Source organism: Pan troglodytes, chromosome 9 (genome assembly GCF_028858775.2).
Source record: "Pan troglodytes isolate AG18354 chromosome 9, NHGRI_mPanTro3-v2.0_pri, whole genome shotgun sequence".
NCBI classification, from domain to species: domain Eukaryota; kingdom Metazoa; phylum Chordata; class Mammalia; order Primates; family Hominidae; genus Pan; species Pan troglodytes.
The window spans coordinates 15045483-15070133 of record NC_072407.2 but is presented as its reverse complement, the minus strand read 5'-3'; positions in this window follow the sequence as shown (position 1 = coordinate 15070133).

The window sequence follows — 24651 nt, the reverse complement described above, 5'->3', positions numbered from 1 at the left end:
CCATTCACCTTCTACCATGACTGTAAGCTTCCTGAGGCCCTCACCAGATGCAGATGCCAGCACCATACTTACTATACAGTTTGCAGAACTGTGAGCCAAATAAACCTCTTTTCTTTATAAATTACCCAGTCTTAGATATTTATAGCAACACAAGAATGGACTAACACAGAAAATTGGTACTGAGGAGTCAGGCATTCTATAAAGATACCTGAAAATTTGGAAGTGCCTTTAGAACTGGGTAATAGGCAGAGGCTGGAAGAGTTTGGAGGGCTCAGAAGAAGATAGGAAGATGAGGAAAAGTGTGGAACTTCTTAGAGACTGGTTAAATGGTTGTGACTGAAATGCTAGTAGAAATACAGATACTGAAGGCCAGGCTGTCGAGGTCTCAGAAGGAAATGAGGAAGTTATTGGGAACTGGAGTAAAAGTCACCCATGTTACACTCTAGCAAAGCATTTGACTGCATTGTGTTCATGTCCTAGGGATCTGTGGAAATTTGAACTTAAGAGTGATGACCTAGGATATCTGGCAGAAAAAAATTCTAAGCAGCAAAGCATCCACAAAGTAGTCTGCCTGCTTCTAACAGCCTGCAATAAGTTATAGGAGCAAAGAAATGACTTAAAGTTGAAACTTACATTTAAAAGGGAAACAAAGCATACAAGTTTGGAAAACTCGTAGCCAGCCATGTGGTAGAGAATAAAAAAGCATTATTGAGAGAGGAATATAAACAGGCTGTGGAGCAACCACTTGCTAGGGGGATTAGCGTGACTAAAAGGGTGCCAAGGGCTAATATCCAAGACAATGAGCAAAAGGCCTCAAAGTCACTTTAGAGATCTTAGAGACAGCTCCTCCCATCACAGGCTCAGAGGCCTAGGTGGAAAAAATGGTTTCAGAGGCCAGGCCCAAGGCCTCACTGTCCTGCTCAGCCTCAGAACACTGCTCCCCACATCCCAGCTGCTCCAGCTCCAGCGTCAGCTCAAAGGGGCCCAGGTATAGCTCAGGCTGCTGCTTCAGAGGGTGAAAGCTGTAAGCCTTGGCAACTTCCACACAGTGTTAAGCCTGTAGGCATGCAGAATGTAAGAGTGAAGGAGGCTTAGCAGCTTCCACTTCAATTTCAGAGCCTAGGTGCTAGGGCAGAAGTCTGCCCCAGGGTCAGAGCCCTGGCAGAGAGCCTCTGCTAGGGCAGCCCTGAGAGGAAATGTGAGGTTGGAGCCCCCACACAGAATACCCACTAAGGCACTGCCTAATGGAGCTTTGGGAAGGGGACTGTCATTATCCAGAACCAAGAATGGTAGAGCCAGCAGCAGCTTGCATCCTCAGCCTGGAAAAGCCACAGGCACTGGACTCTAGCCCATCAGAGCAGCCATGTGGGCTGCATTCAGCAAAGCCACAGAGGCAGAGCTACCAAGACCCTGGGGGCCCATCCCTGCACTAGTGTTCTTTGGATGGGGAACATGGTGTCAAAGGAGATTATTTTGGAGCTTTAAGATTTAATGGCTGCTCTGCTGGATTTTGGACTTGCTTGGGGTCTGTTGCCTCTTTCTTATGGCTGATTCCTCCCTTTTAAAATAGGAATGTTTACCCAATGCCTGCACCACCATTGTGTCTGGGAAGTAAATAACTTGTTTTTGATCTTACAGGTTCATAGGTAGAAGAAACTCATCTCCATATGAGTCTTTGGACTTGGGACTTGGGACTTTTGAGTTAAGACTTCAGAGGACTATTATGAAGGCATGATTATATTTTGAAATGTGAGAAGGACATGAGATTCAGGGAGCCAGGGGCAGAATGATATGGTTTGGATGTTTGTCCCCTCCAAATCTCATGTTGAAATGTGATTCCCAATGTGATTTCCTGGTGGGAGGTGATTGGATCATGGGGGCAGATCCCTCATGAATGGTTAACACCCCTTGGTGATAAGTCAGTTCTTGCTCAGTTAGTTCACACGAGATTTGATTGCTTAAGAGTCTGGGACCACACCCTTGTCTCTCTCTGGCTTCCTCTCTCACCATATGATTCATCTGCTCCTCCTTCACCTTCTACCATGACTGTAAGCTTCCTGAGGCCCTCACCTCAGTGGGGCAGATGCCAGCCCCACACTTCCTGTACAGCCTGCAGAACTGTGAGCCAAATTAAACTCTTTTCTTTATAAACTACCTAGTCTCAGGTATTTCTTTTTTTGTTTTTGTTTTTGTCCTTTTGGTTTGTTTTTGTTGTTGTTTGAGATAGGGTCTCTCTCTGTCACCCAGGCTGGTATGCAGTGGTGCCATCATGGCTCACTGCAGCCTCGAACTCCTGGGCTAAAGTGATCCACCCACCTCAGCCTCCCGAGTAGCTGGGACTACAAGTGCATGCCACTGTGTCCAACTAATTTGTTTTTTAGAGATGGGATCTCACTATGTTCCCTAAGCTAGGTTAGGTATTTCTTTATAGCAACACAACAGATTAACACAGACCTCCTAAAAGTAAAGTCCTGAATTCATAATTTATCAAAGAATTATAGCTAGCAGGCTGGGCGTGATGGCTCACACCTGTAATCCCAGCACTTTGGGAGGCCGAGGCAGGTGGATCACTTGAGGTCAGGAGCTCTAGATAAGCCTGGCCAACATGGTGAAACCCCGTCTCTACTAAAAATACAAAAACTAGCCAGGTGTGGTGGCACATGCCTGTAATCCCAGCTACTCAGGAGGCTGAGACAGGAGAATCACTTGAACCCAGGAGGCAGAAGTTGCAGTGAGCTGAGATCGAGCCACTGCATTCCAGCCTGGACAAGACAACACTCTGTCTCAAAAAAAAAAAAAGAATTATAGCTAGCTAGCAAAGAATCTCATGAAAACATGTTCAGTCTCCCTTGTAAACAATCAAATGCAAATAAAAGCAAAAGATATCTATGCCACCAAATATTAATGTCACCAGATATATATTCCACCAGATAGATAGTCCATTAGATATATATTCTGATTATCAAATATATTATTGCGATTGTTATTTTATTTGGTGCTGGTGAGAATACAGCAAAATGGGCACTAACTTATTTCTGTTGATTCTAAAAATTGGTATAAACTGTTTGAAAAAATTTCCTGTGAAAAGCCTTTGATATAGTAATTCAGCATCTGGGAATCTATCTCAAGGAAAAACAAACACAAACACAAAAGTCCTTGTAAGCAAAAATATTTGGCCCAGGGTTATTTATAAGATCAAAAAATTAAAAATAACTTTTTAAAAATAAAGAGAGGCTTAAGTAAAATATGGTATATACACTCAATGGAATATTGTGTAGTCAATAAAAAATGTTTGCTCAGACTATAGACTAACATGGAAAATACATTGATATAATATTTAGTGAAAAAACAGGATCTCAAATTGTATACATAATTATAACTATGTAAAAACTATTCTTTTTTAAAAGTTAGAAGGAAATGTTCATTTTGTCTATCTTTCAGTAGTGCAACGAGATACATTTTTCTTCTTTCTTTGTTTCTAAACTCTTTTTTAATGCTTTATAAATTAATATTACAGTAGGCTAAATAGTAGAAAGGAGTTTTATGGTAGACCATCCCAAAGATGTGCACATCCCAATCCCCAGAACCCGTATATATGTTACCTTACATGGTAAAAGGGACTTTGTAGATGTGATTAAGATTTCAAAATGGGGAGAGGAACTGGATTGTCCAGGTAGGCCTAATATAATCAAAAGGGTCCTTATAAGACGTAGACAGAGGGGCAAGAGAGAAGACAGTTGATGTGGGGACAGAAGCAGGGGGTATAGTCAGAGAAACAGATTTGAAGAAACTATACGGCTGGCTTTAAAGATGCAGGAAAGGGCCTCTGAGTGAAGGCATGCAGGTGGCCTCCAGAAACAGGGAATGACAAGGAAATATTTTCTCCAAGAGCCTTCAGAAGGGACTTACCCCTTAAGACACCTTGATTTTAAGACTTCTGATCTCTAGAACAGTAAAATAATAAATTTGTGGGCCAGGTGCAGTGACTTATGCCTGTAATCCCAGCACTTTGGAAGGCTGATGCAGGAGGATCACTTGAGCCCAGAAGTTCAAGACCAACCTAAGCAACACAGTGAGACCCTGTATCTACAAAAAATAAAATTAGCTGAGCATGGTGGTGTGCACCTGTAGTCCCAGCTACTTGGGAGGTTAAGATGGGAGGATCTCTTGAGCCCAGGAGGTCGAGGGTACAGTGAGCCATGATCATGCCTCTGCACTTCAGCCTGGGCAACAGAGCCAGACCCTATCTCACTTAAAAAAAAAAAAAAAAAAAAGAGCTATGTTGTCTTAAACCACTAAATTGTGATTGTTACATCAACAGCAGGAAAGAAATATAAATATATATAATTTTTATGATGGAAAAAACTTTATTTGGTTAAGACAGGCTTCATTTGGTTCAAAAGAGCATTAAAATATAATATGGGTTAATATTTGTGGTCCAGTATCACTTTGTCATTTAGGTGTCACAAGCTATAAAGTGCAATAGAGCTTAATATGTTTCTGATGAACGCCTTATTTTTTCACTTCCACTGTCAACACAGAAATGCCTCACTACAGAGCAACAAACATTAAATTTGGGTTAATTTGCTTAATGATGACATCTAGTGCACAAAAGTCTAAGATGCAAATAATAAGCAGCAGGAAGGAGAAGCTAAAAAGAAAAAAGGAGAAAGTTGATGAATCATAAATAAAACACCCCCTGAGTTGGGCAACTCTAGATTTATGCAAATTCAACATTACACAAATGTTTCCAAAAGGCACATACTGCAAATTTAGAAAAATAGAAAGTTATAAGATATGTAATGGGCAATAGAAATACAAAACTACTATTATTATCTCCTTACTTCAATCCAGTCTCTTGTTCCATTCTTGATTCTTGGTTTGATTTCCAGTTGACAGTCTTGCCCCTGCTGCTTTGGTCTGGGTGGTTCAAGTTGTCTGGAGTGTCTGGCTCTTGCCCTTCCAGCTTCCCCCCATCACACACACACAAACAAACACACACACACACACACACACACATTTAGCTCTGCTCCACCCATTTTCTCCATCCAGCACTGTTTCTGGCTTTATGGCTGCCCTAGCTCTCAAGACACAATCTCCAGTCTTGAGCTCTAGGAGATGATGGGGTGATGGCAGCATGAAGTAGGGGAGATGGGCAACCTTAGATAAGTAAGCAAAAATATCTTTGAAATAAGAATAGAAAAGAAAGCAGGAAGGAAAAAGGGAGGGAGGAAAGGGAGAAGGAGAGGAAGAAAAGAGGGAAGGGAAGGGAAGAGAAAAGGAAAAAGAGGTATAAGAACTGCAGAACATAAAACAGTCACCAGTCACCATAGACAGAAAAGACTCAGAAAGCTATGGAAACCATCCAGTCACACATGAAATGTTTTAACAAATACTCATTTTAGGTAAATGGCTCATTAGCTGACTTGGCTTATGGGTGAACTCGTTTTAGTGAGCTGGCCTATTTTCAAAGGATGCTGTAGCATGGGCACATGTGTACACCACTTGGCAGGTTCACTCCATCCTGAAAGTAGGGAAAAGGGCCTCCAGCCATCCTGGCTAGCTTGGAGGCAGTCTGCTCAGATCCCCTCATTATGTGGTTCTGTCTGCACTCATCAAGCAGCCTTCTCATAATAACTTGGCTTCCCATGCAGATTTTCCTACCAGCAGGGAACAAGCTGACCTGTGAGCAGGAGTATTCTGGTCCCACTGGCAGTTATTCTGCATGGAAATTAATAAATCAGCATTCCCTTGGGAATTTGATTTGCATGTCCATTCTCCAGAGTCTAAAAAAAAAATTTACTGCACTAACAGAAAAAGTTATGTTAGTGTGTTAGTTAAGGCCTTTTGGGTCAATGAAACCCACTCCATCTAGCATTAAAAAAATGTAAAAATTTATTATAAGATGGTAGCTGTATGCCACAGAACTCAAGGGAAGAAAGGGCTGTTGGGACTGAAAACCAGAAACCAGAAAGCCATCAGGATTGAAACCTCTGCCTTCACTCTTGGTCTGTACTAGGAGAAACTGTTTCTCTACTCCAAATGTATGGGTTTTCCACACCAAGCAATATTCCAATTCTATATGGACACCAACTGGGTGCCCTAAAATTGAATTCAATTCTGACAGTAACTACCCAGAGTTATTGCAGACCCCACAGATTAGAGGCTCAGTCCCACAAGACTGCCCCTCATTTCAGACACCAATTGCAAGCAGTTGGTCCCCAGGTTATTTACACTTTGTTCAGACTTGGCCACAACCCCCTCCTCAGGTTTAATAACTTGCTATAATGGTTCACAGATGCAGGGGAGAACTTTACTTATGCTTCCTGGCTTATTATGAAAGACACAAATGAACAGCCAAGTGAAGAGGTACAGAGTAAGGGCCATCAGGGTCCAGAGTGAAGGAGCTTCTGCACCACTGGGGTTGGGGTGTGCCTCCCTCCTGGCACATAGATGTGTTTACCAATCAGGAAGCTCTTCAACCCCATCACTGAGGGTCATTATGGAGGTTCCATTTCGTAGTCATGATTGATTAAATCATTGGCCACTGGTGATGAACTCAATCTCCAGCCCTTCTCCTCTTCCCACAGGTCAGCAGGTGGAGCTGGAAGTTCCAATCTTCTAATCATGTGGCTGGTTCCTCTGGTAACCAGTCTGCACCCTCCAAGAATCACCCCATTCACATAAACTCAAGTATGATTGCAAGAGGCTTATTATAAATGACAAAAGAGGTTTCTCTCACACCTATCGTTCAGGAAATTCCAAGGATTTTAGAAGTTCCGCGCCAGGAACCGGGGACAAAAGCCAAATATTATAACAAAAGATACTCCTCTGACTCCCTACGCTCAAGAAGTTACAAGTGTTTTAGAAGCTCTGTGCCAGGAACCAGAGACAAAGACCAAATATATATTTTCTAATTATATTACAGCATTACCGTCTGCATCTCACACTCCTGCTGATGCTCTCCCCTCCCACTCTCAGGCTGCACGTACACTCTTTTCTGTTTCTCTCTTTACACCTCTCTCCCTCTCTCTCTTTCTCTCTCCAGATCAACTTTCTCTGCTTCTCAGGTATGCAGCTTCAGAAAGCTGCTTCTCACCCGCCTCAGTCCCTGCACCCAAGATGAACATCTATGAATTCAAACTCTACAGTCTCACAAAGAAAATCTGATTGGCCCAATTTGGGTCAAGTGTCCAGCCCTGATCAAATTATCTGCAGCTGGTGGGGGAAGCTGGGCGTAGGAGGACAGAGTAGGCCCAGCTTCGTGAAGTTGAAAACAATTTCCAGAAGAAGAAGGAAGACTGTAGATAGAGTAAGCATCCCCAAAACCATCACAGGTCCACAAACTCTGAGAGTCAGAGGTGTTTCTGAATTCAGAAATTTTTTGGACTCTAGAATATGGTCTTGTGCCTCATATAACATCACACACCAGTGGAGTCTAGGGCAGTTTCCCATAATCATATACACCAATCTTTTTGCAATGAAAACATGAATAGTTGTGCAAAATAGGAAATAAGCATTGTGAATATTTTCACATGAGTTCAAATCAGGTTTTGCCTCAAAAGGAGTTATAAAAATACTTTTGGCTTTTATTGTTTCTGGATTTCAGGTTGCAGTTGAAGGATTTAGGCTGAGGACCAGACTGCAATGCTATCATGGTGCTTCTTCAAGAGGTTCCCCAGGTCTTTGCTCCTCTAAGTGTGGTCTCTGGATCAGCAGCATCAATGTCACCTGGGGGCTTGTTAGAACTACTGAATCTCAGGACCCATCCCAGATATGCTGAATCAGAATCTGCATTTTTAAAAATGCCCAGGCACTTCATGTGCTTATTAAACTTTGCAAAACACTGCTCTAAGTGGCAGTCAACATTCCTAAGTCCCCGGTCTTTGTATTTGTACAGATGAACTGCAACACACATGTGTACAATCATCCCTTCTTATGAGTTTTTTGAAAATAGCTCCAACCATCATTTTTACACCAACAAAGAAGAAACCACCTTAACTTCAGATCTGTGCCATACCACTCACCACCCAGCTCAACAGATATAGTCTCTCTAGCTACCACAAAGCATCATTTCACAAATTGTTCCTGTACTGGTTTTTAAGCTAGCATACCTGGATAGGAGCTTCTTTTTATGAAACTATGTCTATCAGAGGACATTTATATAATCCTTCATAAAAATGGATCCAACAGGCCGGGCACAGTGGCTCACGCCTGTAATCACAGCACTTTGGGAGGCCGAGGCAGGTGGATTGCCTGAGGTCAGGATTTTGAGAGCAGCCTGGCCGACGTGGTGAAACCCCATCTCTACCAAAAATACAAAAATTAGCTGGGCGTGGTGGTGTGCGCCTGTAATCCCAGCTACTCGGGAGGCTGAGGCAGGAGAATTGCTTGAACCCGGGAGGTGGAGGTTGCAGTGAGCTGAGATCGCACCATTGCACTCCAGCCTGGGTGACAAAAGCGAAACTCCACCTCAAAAAAAAAAAAAAAAAAAAAAAAAAAAAGGGATCAAATAGGATATAAAGTGGCTGGGACTATAACTAAGAAATTATTTAAGAAAGAGTGCAAGCAAGTGAAACACAGAGCAGTGGCCTGAGCATCAGCTCTTTTTGCCCTTTTCATAGAGAGTAGAATTTTTAAAAGGGCTAACAATATAAAGCCCCTACCGAGAATGTATTCACAATCCAGTGACAGTCTTTTGACTTAACACCTTTTACCTTGCACTCTGCTGTTTTGGAATTCATAAAGGCAATAAGAAAGGAGTAAGTAGATAGAGAGGGGTTTCTCAAATAACAGGTTTATTCATTGAATTTGCTTTCTTAAGTTCTTTGGGAATAGAAGAACACTTCAAAATCCCAAAGAAAATAAAGAAGTTATGAGCACAGAAGCACCTCTCAGACTATCATTGCTTACTGCCTGCTAGAAGCAGCAAGAAGAAAATAATTTAAAAAACAGCAGTGACACCGGCAGCTTTTAGGAAATCTCAGCCACCGTGGAGAAAACTTTAAGAATCTGCAAGAAGTAAGTGATTCTTCTTCAGCAAACTAACATCCGTAAGCAGAAGCTGACCAGGCAACAGCAGTCTGATGCATTTCATGGGATGCTCCTCTACCCAGAGTCCCCTGAGGCAGAGTGTGTTCTCACCCCACCACAGGGCCAGTCCACCCAGACTGCCCTCAAACCAGAGCTGCAGTGAGTTTCTCGTGCTAACACCCCATGACTCACATTTCCACCAGTCTTATCACCCAGAATGTCGGTTAGCTCTTCCTCTCACCTCTCCTCTGATCAGAACCCCCACCACCATCCCCCCCAGTACCCCCAACCATTTCACTTGAGCCTTTCGGAACCTAACTCCCCCTGCCCCCTCAATCTGTGAAGAATGTTCCCTCTGTTTTCTCCTTGAACTAGAAATAGTAACTTCCCTGCTATGGGTAGAACTTATCCCCTGCTAAAACGTATGTTGAAGTCCTGACTCCAGTACCTTAGAATGTGACCTTATTTGGAAATAGGGCCGTTGCTGATGTAATTAATTAAGATGAGGTGATACTGGAGCAGCATGGGTCTGTAATCCAATAAGACTGGGGTCCTTATAAGAGGGCCACATGACAAAACAGACCCAGGGAGAACGCCATGCAATAACACAGGCCGAGAGTAAGGTGATGCTTCCACAAGCCAAAGAACACTAAAGATTGCCAGCAAACCACCAGAAGCTAGGAAGAGGCAGAAGGATTTCGCTAAATTTCACAGGAAGCATGATCCTGCCAGCACCTTTGTTATCGGTAGAGGGTCTTGACTGCAAGTTGTCCAGGTTCTTGGCATTTTGAACAAAGAATCGGACAAAACTCACAGCAAAGCAAGAAAAGAATGAAGCAATGAAAGAATGAAAGCAAGGATTTATTGAAAGTTAAAGTATACTCCACAGCGTGGGAGCGGCACCAGCAGGCTCATGGGCCCGGATACAGAATCTTCTCTGATCCAAATCCCCCTAGAGGTTTCCCGTTGGCCACTTGGTGCTCACCTCATGTAAATGAAGTGGTGGCCCACAATCAGAGACTGAAGTGAAGTTACAAAGCCGCACTTCCATGCAAACGAAGACTCGGCCTGCAATCATTTTGATTGGTTGTGGACAGCAACCAATCAGAGGCTGGAGTGAAGTTACAAAGTTACACTCCAAAGCAAACAAAGTTACACTCGTATGCAAATTGAGGTACTTTCGATTTCCCATCTGCCACACAGAAAAGGTGGGGGTTTGCAAAGGGAATAGCCTCTGGTCCTTTTGTTACTTAGGCATGGAAAGTTCTAGGAAGTCTGCATGAATTTAGTTCTAGGAAGTCTGCATGAAATGGCCTTAGGTTCCCTGCCTTCAGACCTTCTTCTCCTGCTTCACCCTGATTTCTGACTTCTAGCCCCAAGAACTGTGAGACAATAAATTCCAGTTGTTTTAAGTCACCCAGTTTGTGGTGCTTGGTTGTGGCAGCCCTGGGAAATTAACATAGCTCCTGAAGACACTGGCCCTCCGCCAACCCTTGTTTGAGGAGCTGCCTTATGATCTTACTCCCCACATTCCTCAGACTCAGTGGCCACCAGTCCTCCTCACTGCCCAATTAAGTGAAAACATATGCTGGACCCCCACTCCACTCTCCCATAATCCTTTGCTCCTTAAAGTTCACAGCATCTCCCCATTATCCTTCCACTTCGCTCGTATCTGTCATTACCTGGTCGCCTCAAGTGATCTCAACATGGCCAAACCCAAAGTCCTCATTTCTCCCGTCCCCAGACTCTCCATCAGCCCATTCCTGACCCAAACCTCTTTTCCTGCATTTCCTATCTCAATTACTAGCACCACCATCTGCCCTGTCCTTCAAAAAACCTGAAAGTCAACCTTAGCTCCTTCCCATTCCTTGCTCTCAAATCCAACCAAACACCAGCAAGGCCAGTTTTACCGCTTAAAGTATTCTTCACCCCACTACTCTTCTCCATGCCCGTGTCTTCACTCCTAGTTCTGGCTAACTCACCCAGAATTATTTCAGCAACCTCTTAAGTGAACTGCCACATCTAGTCTTATCTTCCTTAAGCCCATCCTTCACTATGCATCCAAAGTAACTCTAAGTTATGTCATTCCCCTACTTTATAATAAATAAAATAAAGATGTTTTTTAAAACCTCAATGCTCCCAATTCCCTATAACAGAGATTTCTCAGTGTGTACAAGTTTCAGGCATATCTGTATCCCCCTAAAATTACCTGTTAAATGTTGAGTGTATGTTAATTTTGGTAGGAAGATGGACCATAGCTTCTATTAGTTTTTCAGAGAAATCTATGATCCTATAAGGATTAATCTTCTCGTAAATCCAAATCATTTCTAGTTTCCCGTGCCTTGTTTGTGCTTATAACATTTCCTCTGCTGAGATTTCTTTTGCAAATTCACTGTATTAAATGTCTTCCATGTACTAGACCATGTGGTGGGGTGGTAGGGATACCACAATGAACACATCAACAGAGCTCTTCTCCCCACTTGGCATCTGGCCCATCCTTCAAGTCTTAGTTCAAGTCTCAGCTCCTCCAGGAAGGCTGAGTGATACCCTTCAACTTTGAACCTTTGACACCTAGTAATTATTTCTACCATTTTATAATAAAAGTATCTGTTTATGTGTCTTCTTCCCTAGTATAAGCATCATGTAGGTCCAGGCTAACTGTGTATTCTCAGAGCCTAATACAGCTCCTGGTTCACAATAAGGGTTCAATAAACATTGGTTGAAAAAAAGAAAAAGTCCAAGATTGTTCCTCCTGCCCTCCCCATGAAATGGAAACAGCTGGTTTATTCCCTACTGAATTCATAAGACTACTGGGAACGTCGTAACAGGATAGAGGCTATTATAAGATCCTATTCAGAATTAAGAGGAAATTCATACTTAGATAATTTATCCTTCTACAAATCACTGACATCTGAGTCAACAGAAAAATGTTAAGGATGATGGCCCTGCTAGTAACTGTGAGTAGCTGCAAAATGAGCTTTCTCCTTGTGACCTGGTGTTGGAAAAGGACCAAAGTCCCATGTTTCCATGGGGTGCATCTGGAATGCAATCCGGGATTCTTCAGAACGTGTCCCTCCAGTTCTGTGGAGCAAGACCTTTGGGGGCATGACCATTGTTTCCTCTTACTTCTCATGTGCTTCAGAAGCTTCATATCCTACAGCAGGTGGCAATGTTCTTTAGTGGTGTGGCGCATAAGGCTGAAAACATTTGTCAGGATGCTTTTCCTTTGTGCATTTCCTGGCATTCCATTTCTCCCCGGTGACAGCTGTGCATCACCTCAGAGAAGATTAGGGTTGGTGTAGCTGGATTACAGAGAAAGACTCAGTGCTCGGTTTTTGACTTTCAAAATGGGTTTGTGAAATAGTTCAGTAGTAATAGCTGTGGGGGGAAAAAAAAGCAATTTTCCAAATAAGCTTTTAATGAGAGAAAAGAGGAGAAAGAGAACATACTGAAATTCAAAAGGCAAACCCTGAAGGGACTAAGGCAGGACATTTGTTCATTTAAAAAAATGAGCATCCTCCACTAAAATTATTAAGCAAATCTAGTCAAGCTTTTACAATCAATTTCCATTTTCCAGAGCATACAAGGGCTACATATGTATTTTTTAAGTTAAATGATACCACAAAGAAATGGTCAGACAAATCAGAAGGTGAGACATTCTGCATTACAACTGCCCTGACTCCTGATGATATAATTTTTAAAAACACAAATGGGATTGTTTTAGAATAAAAGAGAGTAAAAATCATACTACTAAATGCAATGCATGAACTCTGATTAAATTCTGGTTCTAAAGTACCAATTTAAAAATTCATGTGGGGGACAATTGGGGAAATATGAATATACAATTTAAATTAGATGATGTTAGCCAATTACTATTAATTTTCTTAGGTGTGATAATAGTATTGTCATTATGTAAAAGAATGTTGTATTCCTAAGAGATGCATGTTGAATACTGAAGTGTTTATTAATGAAAAGTCTACAATTACTTTGAAGTGGTTCATATATATTCTATTAAAGTAAACATGACAAAATGTTAACAATTGTTTAATCAAGATTAAGTGAATATGAGTGCCATGGTTCTGTTCTTTCCATTTTTCTGTATTCTTGAAGATGTCTATAATACATAGTTTTTAAAATAGCTTGAAGCCAAGCTTGGTGGCATGTGCCTGTAGTCCCAGCTATTCAGGAGCCTGAGGCAGGGGGACCACTTAAGCCCAGGCTCAAGGCGATAGTGAATTATGATTGCACCACTGCACTTCAGGCTAGGTGACAGAGCAAGACCCCATCTCAAATTAAAATATTAAATAATAATAAAATAAAAATTAAAAATAGCTTCAAAAGAGAAGAGATGAAGATCAAAAGTAATCTCAAAGGTGAGTATTGGAGTTGCCATGAGTGACAGAGCAGGGGCATGAGGAGGGAAGTCAGTAGAGCCTCCAGGACTAGAGTGGCATGTGACGATGAGAGTCAGATTCAAGAGATTGCCCCACCTGGGCCCAGGTGAGCATGGTCCGTAGGCAGCGCCAGGGTACCACACGAGAGAACATCCAGTGCCCAGAATTCAACCAACACTTACTACCTGGGCTGATGAGTCCTTTGCTCATTGTCCCCGAGTGAGGACATCCCACCAACAGCTGCCTCTGGGTAGCCATATATGGTCCAGCAGGACCAATGCCCATCCATGCTTCAAAATTTTCTTAGCCCAAGAGATCCACGCTATGAGAAAAACCCAGATTTTGATGGCTTGAGACACTTGTAAGTCCCACCAAAGGAAGGATGGGGACCTACCTAGCATCCTACCCTCCACTGCCTGTACTTGGATAAAACCAAATGAAACCACTTTGAGAATTTTCCTAGAGTCAATAGTAGTTAAGACCCAGTCACATGACATATAGAAATAAACACCTTTCTGAAGAAAACTAGCATAGAAGTGGCTCAAGAAACTTGTCACTTCCAAGCAAACTCCTCTTTGGTTCCCAAAAGTCTGGGACAACAATAAAAGAAGCTCTGGAAGAAGCAGAAACCACTGAGAGTGCAGCCACTCCAAAGTAGACGTTGATTAGACAAACTTCCACACAGATAAGTCATATTTCATCAATTTCAAGGCTCCCTTGCCTCCTCTTTTCTCAATGTCTTTTTATTTTCTGAAAATGTGACCAAGTCCAAAAAAACAGACTGTAATAATGACGGTTTCATCTATTCTCAAAGTCCCTCATGAGTGTCATCATCTAGCCAAAAGTAAGAGGTCTATCATTGCTACATATTGGCAATTAGTAGCTCTGCTTGGAGCAAACATTATAAATTAAATGAGATTAATGAATTGATCATTGTGAGAATAAACTGCATAATAATTTTGTTATTAACAAATCAAAACATACCTAACCCAAAGGTTGCTGCCCTTCACCAGCCAATAGGTACAATTAGGCTTGTGTTCACATTATCATCTGAATCTCATTGGCTTAGCACCCCATCCAGTCAGGCAAGAATTACAGTCTCTGGCCGGGTGCGGTGGCTCACGCTTATAATCCCAGCACTTTGGGAGGCCAAGGGGGCGGATCACGATGTCAGGAGATCGAGACCACGGTGAAACCCCGTCTCTACTAAAAATACAAAAAATTAGCCGGACGTGGTGGCGGGCGCCTGTAGTCCCAGCTACTCGGGGGGCTGAGGCAGGAGAATGGCGTGAACCCGGGAGGCGGAGCTTTCAGTGAGCCGAGATCGCGCCACTGCACTCCAGCCTGGGTGACAGATCAAGACTCCGTCTCAAAAAAAAAAAAAAAAAAAAAAAAAGAATTACAGTCTCTGACGAAGTTCCTCCCCAAGACCTTCCAGGAGTCCCTGAGTGGGACCTTACCTATGAACCCAAATCAGCTCAGGCCCCCCCATGCTGCTGGCCTGTATCCGTACAAACCAGAGCTGCTAACGCACCTTCTGCTAGCCTGAGATCTGGGGGTCCTGCTGCTATACACCATCACTGTGACGTAGAAGCCCACCACTGTCACTGCACTGCCTCTGCTGAGCTGGATGGAGACCCTCTTCGCAACACCAATGACTGAACCACTGATGTTCATGAGGGAGTTACTCAGCTCCCCAGTCACTGCCAATGGGAAGAGAAGAATGCTTGACTTTTCATAAGCCATAGCAGGAGTCCTGCTATAATTTCCCTTCCCTCTTCCCCTTCCTTTCCTTTGGGCCCCAAACCATCACAGAGTTTACTTAAACAGGTTTTCGAATTTTTACACCTGGCCCTTGCTTCCAGGGTGCTCGGGGGTCTTGATGCCACTCCTCTTTGGTGCCCAGGCCCCACTACCAGGTCTGGACCACCATGCCAGCCTACTTTCTCCCTTTCAGTGACTTTTCCCTCAAGGAGCCAAATCACCTTCCTGAAACCTGGTTCTGTCAGACCCCCCCGAACTATCAGCTTCTTCTCCTTTCTTTTTTTTTCTGAGACAGAGCAAGCTCTGTTGCCCAGGCTGGAGTACAGTGGCACAATCTCAGCTCACTGCAACCTCTGCCTCCCTGGTTCAAGCAATTCTTCTGCCTCAGCCTCCCGAGTAACTAGGATTACAGGTGTGCTCCACCACACCCAGCTAATTTTTGTATTTTTAGTACAGACAGGGTTTCACCATGTTGGCCAGGCTGATCTCAAACTCCTGACCTCATGATCCACCCGTCTCAACCTCCCAAGGTGTTGCAATTACAGGCGTGAGCCACTTCGCCCGGCTACTATCAGCTTCTTAAGCGTTCTTGCTCAGGACTTCTTTGGTCTTAAGTAAATCATCAGATATATGGCTAAGAAAATTTTGAAGCATGGATGGGCATTGGTCCTGCTGGACCAGCTAAATGCATGGGAGGAAGGGTGTTGCCCAAATCTGCATATCAGATAAAGTCTCACTCAGCTCCTGCCCAGCTGAGACCTCTACAGTCACACCACCCTGAACACGCCCGATCTCGTCTGATTCCCCAGATACAGATACACAATACATTTTATTTTTTATTTAAGGAAGTTACTTTACAGCTATAAGCAGCATCTAAAACAAAGAAGTGTATGTATCCACTCAGCTTCCCCCTTTATAGTAGTTTCTGAGATACAATATCATTTTTTCTATCTACTGTTGAAAAGTTTCTGAAGACTTTCTCTGAAAAGAAGCAGGCATGAATGATCCTTGGAGACACTGTGCTAAGTGAAATGGGCCAGACACAAAGGGACAAACATTGTATGGTTCCACTTATACGATGTACCTAAAGTGGTTAAATTCTTAGAGACAGAAAATAGAATGGTGGTTGCCAAGGGCAGGAGGAAGGAGGAAATGGGGAGTTGTTGTTTAATGGATAGAATTTCAGTTTTGCAAGATGAACATGTTCTGGAGATGGATAGCGGTGATAATTGCACAACAGCGTAAATGTACTTAATGCCACTAAAGTATACACTTAAAAATGGTTAAATATGATCCAGTGGTCACACTACTTGGCATGTAACCAAAGGAAGGGAAATCAGTATATTAAAGAGACATCTGCACCCCCATGTTTCTAGCAGCACCACTCACATTAGCCGAGATATGAAATCAATCTAGGTGTCCAATAACAGATGAACGGATTTTTGAATGGTGGCACATATACACAGTGGAATACTGCTCAGCCATAAAAAGAATGAATTCCTGTCATTCGCAGCAACATGGATGGAAGTGGAGGACATTATGTTAAGTGAAATAAGCCAGGAAGAGAAAGTTCAATACCACATATTCTCACTCGTATGTGGAAGCTAAAAAAAAAAGAAAAAAAGAAAGTTGATATTAGAAGTAAAAAGCAGGCCGGGCACAGTGGCTCACGCCTGTAATCCCAGCACGTTGGGAGGCCAAGGTGGGTGGATCACGAGGTCAGGAGATAGAGACCATCCTGACCATCCTGGCTAACACGGTGAAACCCCGTCTCTACTAAAAATACAAGAACAATATTAGCCTGGCGTAGTGGCGGGCGCCTGTAGTCCCAGCTACTCAGGAGGCTGAGGCAGGAGAATGGCATGAACCTGGGAGGCGGAGCTTGCAGTGAGCCGAGATCCTGCCACTGCACTCCAGCCTGGGTGACAGAGGGAGATTCTGCCTCAAAAAAAAAAAAAAAAGAAGTAAAAAGTAGAACCGAGGATACTAGAAGCTGGGAAGGGTAGTGTGGAGAGGGGCAGGGGAAAATTTGTTAAAGATACAGAATGACAGCTAGATAGGAGGAATATGTTGTAGTGTTCTATAGCATTGTAGAAGGACTATAGTTCACAATAAGAGAGAGACTCAAATAGCTAGGATATTGAATGTTCCCAACACAAAGAAATGATAAATGTTTGAGGTGGACGTCTATGCCAGTTACCCTGATCTGATCACTATATATTATATGTATCAAAACATCACTATGTACCCCATAAATATGTAAAATTATGTGTCAATTTTAAAAATACAATTTTTAAAAGTATTTTGAAATAAAAAAATTTGTAATGTTTTAATGCTAAGTTTTATATTCTTATATGTTACTACTATGAAATGAATAAAAAAATAATAAAAGAACATACGGACGACCCTGAAAAAAAAAAAAAAAGAAGTAGCAGAAGCAGACGCAGAGGTGTTATGAGTGGAGTTGGGGGTTAGGTCAGCCTCAGAAAGCCAGAGAGAAGGGATTTGCCTGGAATACTGAAGAAGCTCTAGCCACAGATGAGGCTAAGTTGAGTGTGAAGAAGGCTGAAGAAAAGAAAAGGATTTTTTTTGTTTTGTTTTTGGCATGGCACATAGTAATAATTATCCCTCACAAGAATGTAGCATGTTAGTTTTCAAAACACTTCCAAGAGTGATCTAACTTGCTGTCATGACAAGCAACCCAAGTGAAGGGCAGGGGCTCAGAAAACCAGGGCCACTGAATGGGGAAAGCCGTTCCTTCCCAGTGCAAGCTCATAGCCTCCACAGGGAACTGACAGTCCATGTTGTCAGTAAGGAAACCGCAGCTCAGACAGGTGGACTGACTTGCCCCAAATCCCAGAGCTACTAACTAGCAGAGACTTGATCCTAAGTCTCTCAACTTCCAACCCACTGCTCTTTCCACAACCAGGTATGAATTAAAACAGAATGAAACTGGAAAAGTTAAACATAATTCTCGACCGCGTCGAAGAATGAAAGGATCCCTATTGTACCTTAAAACTCAAAAGACAGAAGTATATAATTTGGGGATATATTTTAAACTTTACACAATCCTCCCACCCCTAGCTCTGAGTAGGAAAAAGGGTAAAAACAGAATCTGGGGTGAGAAGTCATCTGACTCATCCATGATGTGGTGAAGAATCTGTAAGCAAACACCCTGCATTTATTTCAAGTACTGTGTCTCATTCTGCCAGCCCTGGCAGCCGGCCCACTGCTTGTGCTTCAGGGGCCCTCCTTTGGAGACGTGCTCAGAGCCCTATTTTAGGAGGACAGAAGTGGCCTAAAACATGTGGCCATTAAGCTAGAATTTTAAAGGACACACACACACACACACGGACACAGCAAGCTATCTGGTAAGCTGGTGGTTAAGAATCCGAATGTGTGCTCAAGGCCCCTCTGACACAGGCAGCCTTATCCACAGAACTTCATCCCTGTGTTTTGGCCTGTTCCAGGAAGAGCCAGCAAAGTTGCCTGCAAGAGAGAGCACGTGGCCTGAGGGGTGAACCAGGGACAGCCTCTGAAGAGCCAAGGATTTATCTGAGCAGCCAAATGTCCACTGACAGACAGGTCTGTGTGTGCTAGAGAAACTTGTTCCACAGCTCAGATGAAAAACGTATTGCGGAATTCACCCACGAGGGGAAGTGAGTTAATGACTGGGGCGTTTCACCTTCTGCCTAGATGCGTCATAAAATCAACTTGTAAAGCCTGGCTCAGAAAATACATTTACTCTCCCAGATGTGGTTCCATATAGGGCTAGGAAACATTTCAAAGAGTGATCGCTCACAGAGGAGTGCGTTCTTAGGCTTTCTCTGTGCTGGGAGTGGGGCCGGTGGCCTGAGCCTGACAGCCCATCCAGGCTGTGGTCAAATTTGCTGACAAGCAGCCCAAATCTGCCCAGAGCATCTGCTCACATCTGGGATTGTGACTCATCTGCCTCCGTCTCCCCCAGCACTATTCACTCACTCCTGCAGGCCTGAGCATGTAAGCCCCACGGTGCCCAGGCCCCAGCGCCCAGACTTGTCCCTCCACCCAAGCACCCATCACGGCTTGTCCTTATCTCCAACACTGCCTGCCCCTCCCATTTAGACTTGGTCTGCTTTCCCAGCTCCAGGTTCAGGGCAAACCATGCTTAGACCTTCTTGGACTCAGCCTGAGCTATCATAAGAGGTTCCCAGGCTAAAACAGATGCACAGTCTCCTGCACAGTGGTGTCTGTTCTGGCCCTTTAAATTTAGGAGATCCACACTCCCACCATGCCCAGCTGGCCCACCAGAGTGAGCCACAGGCAACACGTGTTCTCAACCAACCCTGTTTACCCTGGACCTACTATTTTTGCACTCACCTCCCTGGTTCTCAGATTCCTGGCTCCGGTTCCCAGCTGCCATAGCTCCTTTGGCCCCTTCACTTTGGTGACCCTTTAGGCTTCCCTTTTTAGACCACAGCTGTCACATGTTTCTGACTCAACTTGCTTCTGCCATGCCAGCGTCACCCCTGGTCTCAGGTGAGTACCCCATGATTCAGCCCCAGACCCTGAACACCCCCTCCCCTGAGATCACTCCCAGAAGAGGCGGAGGGTGAGGGATTTGTTCCTGGGGTCCCTGCCTGGCTTCTCACCTTCAGCCTTGCGTTGTCTTTCAATTCCAGCAGCTGGACTTCCCTGGTCACGCACCCGGGCATTGGCCTCAACTTAGGTCCTGATCCTCGGAGTCCCTCACTCACCTGGGACAGCTCTGTCCCGAACTCAGTTTCTGATTTCATGCTGGCCTTGCCCCAGTTACACCAACCCACCCCCTTCACTATCTCATTGAGGTCAGAGTGGAGGAGGCTCTCAGGCTTCTGAAGGGAGGGAGGCAACACTGCCTCAAATGGAGCCCTGATGGGGCTCAGAGCCTGTGGGGAGTCTCACAGCTACCTGGGAATCTTTCTGTCCCTGGGGACAGCACAAGTTAAGGCACTTGAGGACTCTCAGTTGTGTGTAGGGAAGAGGATGCTGCTCCAAATAGCGCAGACAAGCATTCAGTTCTAAAACCTCAGAGCTCAGAGCAGCTGAAGAGCAGAGGCAGCCCTCTGGTCCCACATGGCTCACATTCTCTTCCTTGTCCGCCTGACTCCATGTGTGACTTTAGCAACATGTCTGTCGAGGATGTTCTACCCCCAGCCCCTGCACCAGCAAACAAATAAGTCCTCCCAAGGCTCCCCATACCTGATGTCTCCATTCCCTCCACTCGAGAAGGAGCAGAAACAAGGGCCTGCTCCCCTCCTCCTCCTCTCCAGCCCTCATCACTCCCTTCCCTGGGGGCCAAGGCACTCAAAAACCATCTTCCCCTAAAAGCTCAGGGACTCACTTGGTTTTCTTTCCCAGAAGCCCTAAAGATAGTAGCTTTGCTTAATGAGAATGCCCCACGGTGAAATGGTGAGGACCAAGACTCTGGTGCCTGGTCCACAGGGGAATTCCAGCTCTGCCTCTTGCTAGTGATGTGACCCTAGACATGTGATGGAACTTCTCTATAGTGTTTCCTCATCTCTGAGGCTGGAAAACTAATGGTCCCCACCCCACTGCATTGCTGTGAGCCATATACGCATTAATTAGTGTAAAAATGGTGCCTCCATGTAATAAGTGCCGTGATGCACAAGCTCTCATTTATTGATTTTTCACTGTATGTCAGGCCTTACTCTAAATACCTTACGTCCAATAATTCGCTTTTCCTAAGCAAAGTGAAATAGAGACAGAAGGATCATTTTATAATTCTAATTTAAATTATCATTAATATTTATTGCATAAGTTCCATCAACAGGAGTTGAAATGCATTGTTGAAATTCATCACAATATTTGCTACTTTAAAGAATCAAACTATTTTTACTTTTTTTTCTTGTGCTCTCTCTCCTGGCCTTGTAAGGTTTATGCATAATAAATATTCATATCTGGTCAAAAAATAAACTAAGTTGTAAAAGGTTAGAGAATTTCCCTATCTGAATACGCAAACCCAGTGTGTAAAGATGACAAAAATAAACCACCCAGGGGACAGAAACTCCCAGTAGTGCCCCTCCTATGGATACAGGCCTGTATCATAGTATGACATAGTACAGGCACAATTCTGTATGTATCTCTTTTTTTTAGAAACAGGTTCTCACTGTGTCACCCAAGCTGGAGTGCAGTGGCCCTATCAAAGGTCATTGCTCACTGTAGCCTCAAACTCCTGTCAAGTGATCCTGTCACCCAGCCTCCTGAATAGCTAGGACTACAGGCATGCACCATCACGCTCAGCTAATTTTTAAATTTTTTTGTAGAGATGGGGGTCTTGCTATGTTGCCCAGGCTAGGCTCAAATTCCTGGCCTCAGGCAATCCTCTCATCTTGGTCTTTCAAAGTCCTGGAATTACAGGAGTGAGCCACCATACCCTGCCCTGTATCTTTTGACTTAACATTAAATCATAAACAGTTTCCATGTTGCTGTATAGCCTTTGAAAGTATCATTTCAATGACTGTAGAGTAACTCATTTAGTTGAATTACTATAATTGAACTGACATCATTATTGAATAATGGTAGGGTTTTTTTGCTATTACAAATGATTCTGTAGTAAACTCTTAGCAGAAATGACATTTTTTTCTTTCAGGTGATTTCTTAGGCTAATTCTCAGAGATGGGGTTATTGGGCCAAAAAAGCAAACTATGGCTTTCCGAAGCTCTCATTGTTCCTATTATGTCATGCATCCCTGAGATGCAGTCAGCAGAGGATTCTATTTGAGGGACTAAACACTCCTGGGGAAAGCAGGAAGAAGGAGATGGGAACTAACATTTGCTATTGAGCGCCAGGCATCGTCCTACAGGCTTCGAAGTGAACCTTGGATGTGCTGCTGATCTGACCTGCCCAGATTTGTCATCATTGTTATTGTCTTGGCCGCTTATGAAGACGTTCACCCAGCAGGACTTCAGAAGCTTTGTTCACTCAATCTCATTTAATCCTCACAATAGTGCCCTAAGGAAGATATTAGTATCTCCATTTTACAAAGGAGGAAACGGGAACCTGGGGAGATTAAGCGAAGGCCTCACAGATCATGAATAGAAGAGGCTGGAAACCTAGTCTGGTTCAAGGGTGTGCTCTTTCTGCTCTGCCATGCTGTGCTTCAGCCCTTCCCCACTCTCAGCCCTATGTGCACGCAGATAGGGATTTTCACTCTTTGCCCTGTATGAAAGGAGGGAAGGTAAGACACATGAGCCTAGGGGGAAGGTCCATCTGCAGGACTACCCTGAAGGGGATGGGACATTCCTGGCCCTCAGCCTACAAACTCTTTCCTTTTATTTCCTGCTGGTGAAAAGCATAATTTAAAGATGACTTTGTTTTATACATACACATACATACAATCACACACACACACACACACTCACTCACTCCAAGAAGAGGGCTCTCTGTAAATAAAAGACCTGTCACCTATCAAAGATGCTAACCAAGGACTTACCAAATGTCCTTTGATGCTAAGTATCTTTCAGAAAAGTTATTACTCAACCTGAGTCCACGGACTAGGCCTATCCTTATGTTAAAATAATTCTCTCATGGAATTATTTGATTTGGCCCAACATCTACCAGCTTTGCACATATTTCAATATTTCAATTAAACCACCAAACCTCAGTCTATATTAATTCCAGCCTTTTTTTTTTTCTACTAAAGGGGACCTTCATTATTTCCCTGCATGTTTGAAATTATTGTCTCTCGGCCAGGCGTGGTGGCTCACGCCTGTAATCCCAGCACTTTGGGAGGCTGAGGTGGGCGGATCATGAGGTCAAGAGATCAAGACCATCCTGGCCAACATGGTGGAACCCTGTCTCTACTTAAAAAAATTACAAAAATTAGCTGGGTGTGGTGGCACATGCCTATAGTCCCAGCTACTCGGGAGCCTGAGGCAGGAGAATCGCTTGAACCTGGGAGGAGGAGGTTGCAGTGAGCCGAGATCGTGCCACTGCATTCCAGCCTGGGTGATAGAGCAAGACTCCATCTGAAAAAAAAAAAAAAAAAAAGAAAAGAAATTGTATTCAAAACACACTGAATTCATAAAATTCCAGATGCTGCTCAATGATGCCTCTGGGCCAGTGACATCCTGGCTATCTTAGTTAAGACTACAAAGGAACAGGGTGGAACTGAGGCTACAGCTGGAGAGGGTTACGAAAGCACAGGGACTGGCACCAAGAAAACTCAGATTTACTGGAATGAGTATGTTAGAGCCACTGCTGCATGTGGCAGGAGATCATTTCAATGGCTCCATGAACTGAGTTTTGCAATGTGTAGAACTGTGTAGACTGTTTGTCAGGCCTCTTTCAGATGCAAGTGAGAGAAACCCGACTAGCTAATGCAGAGGTAGGATTTATTGGCCCCTAGTTGAAAATTCTAGGGGTAGTCCTCAAGTGTAACTGGGTTCGTGCTTAAATGATATCAACAGGAATTTGTCCCCATCTTTTGGCCCTCTTTTCAGGGTGGTGATGAGATGGCCACCAGGCCTATTTCACAGAAATTTCAGCAGAAAGAAGAACTTATTGGCCGATTGTTCCATTAAAAGTCCCAGAACTAACTCTCAATTGGCCTAAATTGGCTCATTTGCCAGATATCCTCAGCTTGACCTCCAAATCTACTCTCTCCTCTTCTTTGAGCTTGGTAGCTGGGAGGTTGGCCACTCTCTACTCTTCTTCCAGCTCGGTCGGTGAGAGATTGGATATATCAATGGCTCCTTTCCTCTGTGCCTTGCCTTGGGTATTGTCAATAGTGAGACCAGTGGGAGGCTGGAGGAAGAGATAAGAATGAAGTCAGGATGTTAATTTCCCCCAGCACCCCTTGCAAGGGTCCACATGAGCTGGCTATATCTCTCAGCCAATAGTCACAGGTCCTGCCTGCAGCTTCTCCATACATCTTCTCTCTTTGAGTTCCAGTAATGGCTTCCCAGTTTTGCCTCTGCAACCTAAAAGCAGTACTATGCCCTACTGTGAGCAGCCCCAGAAACTGCACTATCCTTTACGGTTTTCCCACACTCCACCTACACCTCCATGGAAGGGTTATTTGATAACCGATTTTGAAAGTGTCATCTGTTTCCAAGATCCTGACCGATACAGCTAACATGTCCATCCCTAAGACAAATCCATGTGTCTCACTGGGCAGGCCTACCCCTGGGACAAAGGTCTGAAATTAGCTCCATCAAAACCACAGGTACTGAGAGTGGAAGTATGGTAGTCCCCCAAAGGGACAGACAAAAACAACCTATGATCACCACATTTATCAAAGTAGACAAGAATGAATTCTAATCAGCAGTATTAGGCTACCCAAGCATTCTTCAGAAGCAGTAACTACATATAAATAAGGATAAATTTCGGAGACTAAACATATGCTGAAACAGCATTCAGGGTGTCTTTCATCTATGTACACTCAAATCAACGCCTTTTAAAGACCTGGTCACTCATT